The sequence below is a fragment of the Octopus bimaculoides genome, chromosome 2 (assembly GCF_046866305.1).
Source record: "Octopus bimaculoides isolate indiv1 chromosome 2, ASM4686630v1, whole genome shotgun sequence".
Taxonomy (NCBI): Eukaryota; Metazoa; Mollusca; class Cephalopoda; order Octopoda; family Octopodidae; genus Octopus; species Octopus bimaculoides.
The window spans coordinates 79002293-79005471 of NC_142929.1; the positions used below are offsets into that span (position 1 = coordinate 79002293).

General features: G+C 40.4%; 1 protein-coding gene across 1 annotated transcript in view; it reads left to right on the forward strand.

The window, feature by feature from the left end:
* The first annotated feature begins 210 nt into the window (after positions 1-210).
* The window catches only part of LOC106868411 (allatostatin-A receptor), a 53052-nt gene continuing 50083 nt past the window's right edge, over positions 211-3179 (forward strand). The window contains exons 1-2 of the mRNA XM_014913646.3: positions 211-388; positions 1162-1323. The gene's annotated coding sequence lies outside the window, so the exon portion shown is untranslated. The remainder of the gene's footprint in view (positions 389-1161; positions 1324-3179) is intronic.

Consider the following 3179-nt stretch of genomic DNA (forward strand, 5'->3'; position numbering starts at 1 on the left):
CAAAACCTGCAGGCTAGGACATTTAATGTAGAAGACGAATGTTCTATTCCTCAATGCACTCATAGAGTTCTAGAGAACATTACATAATCATCTGTAATAATTTCAACGCTGGGTCATGAAGATTCTGATTATAAATATCTACTTTTTAATCGTATTTACAACTGCGTTTTGATAACTGTATTGAAGAACTTCAAAGTCGCTTTAATGAACGCAACACGAAAATATTGGCAGCTGGAGAAGCTTTGTCTCTTGCATCAGAAGCATTCTTAGAAGTTTCAAGATTATCTCCTATTTATCAACTCATGAGCATAAACTATTTGGACAGCTCATTTTACAACGAACTATGCGTTGCTAAACGTTATATTTTAGAAAATAATACTTCTGTCAGGTATCTGTTCTTCACTATATTCATTTTAGGCTGCTTTTCCAGACATCTCCAAATTCTATGCTGCATCTCTCACGTCTGCTGCAAGCAATGCTTCTTGCGAGTCATCTTTCTCTACATATATACTTACATCCTATCGCTGTTCTATGATATATCAACGAAAATGCAAACTTGTTACTACTTGCGATCATTGATAGCCCCCCACACACACACACACACACAAGTCACAGGAAAATCTGGCATTGCTTGAGGCTGGTTTCCTTGAACATTGCCTGAACTAGGATGAGTGTTGGCTTCATCACTTTGAGCCAGAGACAAAGAGACAATCCATGCAGTGGAAACACCTCTCTTCGCTTTGCTCCAAAGAAGGCCAAGGTCATTTCATCTGCAGGGAAGGTAATAGCCCCCGTTTTTTTTTGGGGGGGGGGGGGGTAAAAGGCATTGTGCTCATTGACTATCTTCGAAAGGGCCACGCCATCAATGGAAAGTACTATACCAACTTGCTGAGGTTGTTACGAAAGGCTATTACGACCAAATGCCCAGGAAAATTGACAAAAGGGGTCTTGTTTCATCAGGACAATACTCCAACATACAAGTCCTTGGTTTCAATGGCTGCTGTACATGACTGACTTTGAACTGGTTGATCACCCTTCCTATTCTCCTAATTTTACCCCATCTGATTATCATCTGTTCCCCAACATGAAAAAACACTTGGGTGGGAAGTAATATCGCAATGATGACGTCACATCTGCTGTTGATGACATTTTTTTTAACAGGATGAAAGCTTCTACACCAATGGGATCCAAGCACTGCAACACCAATGAAAGAAATGTGTGGACCACAAGGGGGACTATATTGAAAAATAAACCCCATTTGGATACAAACCACGAGAGGTTCCTAGCCTATGAACTTTTCAGCCGACCTTCATAATAAAACAGGTAAGATTATGTTACTGTAAAAGAAGTACACCGCTCCTTCATTTAACCCTTCATTTATCCTAAGCTTAACTTTAAACCTATACCATAACCCTAAAGCATAACCTTAAAACCTTGAGCCGCACATCTTAACAAGTTATAGCCTGATGCATCTTTCGAAACAGGAGAGTTGGGGAGGCAAAAATGGAAAGCCTTTTTGCGTAATCAACATCTCCGATGTTTAAAAGAATTCTGAACGAATGTTCGTAAAAGGTCAAAAATGTAAAAGTTATAGCCAGTTGCGTATGTGAGGAGGCAGGGGGAAGGGCTTAAAAAACATAGAAATTACCGGTTGGTAATCGATCAATAAAACATAAAAATTGACGAAATTGTCAAAACAATTTACAGACTCCACTTTAGCATTATCAGGAATTTGTGTCTACCCCAGAATGTTTTGAAGCACCCCCAAGCACCCAAGTCTGGCGATGGGCCTGTGTGTATACTTACATACGTATATGTGGGTGTGTATATGTGGATCTGTGTGAATGCGTACGCGCAATTCCGTCTCTCCGAGATTCTCTCACCGGTTTATCCTTATCACTTAAGCGGTTCGGGCATAAAAAAAGAAGCCGATAGAATAGCTTAACGAAGTTAGGTTATTTGAAGAGTTTAGTCAATTCGATTCGATCGACTGAAGAAAAAATAACTTTTCAAGGCGGTACCCCAGCATGACCGCGGTCCAATGCCTGAAACAAGTAAAAAGATATAAATGAATATAATAAAAAGAAAAAAAACATTCGAGTGACAGTCTGCAAACCGTCATAGGTTTGAGTATGTGTGTGTGTGTAGAGAGAGAGAGAGAGAGAGAGAGAGAGAGAGAGAGCGGGTGTGTGTTGTCGCTAGACATTTCAGTGCTTGCTCACATCACTATGTAACACACACACACACACGCGCACATGTATATGATACACACACACACACATGTATATACTACATACACACACGCACATATGTATCTGCTACATTCACTCACACACGCACACACACACACACAAACGCATACACACACACACACGTTAAGTTGGTTTATGCCGAGTGATCGGCTGTTATCACTGTGAAATAGTCAACAAAGAGAGGAAGTGAAGGGGAGGAGAAAGCTATGTATGTGTATAAATGAAGTGGAGCGGGGGGAGGGAATAATGTCGGGTGTTTACGAAAATTGGAGGGAGGGGTAGAGGAGAGGAAGAGAGTAAAGAGTGGGGAGTAAGCTGTTAGAACTCGTTTACTCTCTTAGTTTGTCGCTGAGAGGGACAGAATGATACTAAGAGAGTAACTAAAACAGCTGAATGATAGATAGATAGATAGATAGATAGATAGATAGATAGATAGATAGGGAGAGCAAGTGTAGCAGCAGTAGTAGTAGTAGTTTAAGGGAAGGCAGAACGAAAGACATCTGAGAGGAATGGCTCGACAGAGAGACAGAAAGACAAGAGAGAAAGAGAGAGAGAGAGACTGTGAAGGAGAGAGAGAAAAATAAAAAGAAAGAGGAAGAGAGACGTGAAGGAGAATGACTGACAAAAGACAAAGAGGAAGTTGGAGAGAACGAAAGAAAGAATGAGGGAGGTAATAGAGTGAAGAATATGATTGTAATGAAAGAGGGTCGGAGGAGAAGTAGAAGTTAAAAAAGTACATTTGAATTGTAGGTCAGAGTAGGAGGAGGAGGACGGAGGGGAACAGAAAGAAGGGAACAGGTAGAGGGGGTTAAATAAAGATGTATATATATATATATATATATTGAGAGAGAGAGAGAGAGATAAATAGATAGATAGGAAGATAAAAGGAAAAACATAAGTATGTGAAAGAGCGTGAGGGGGTAGTGG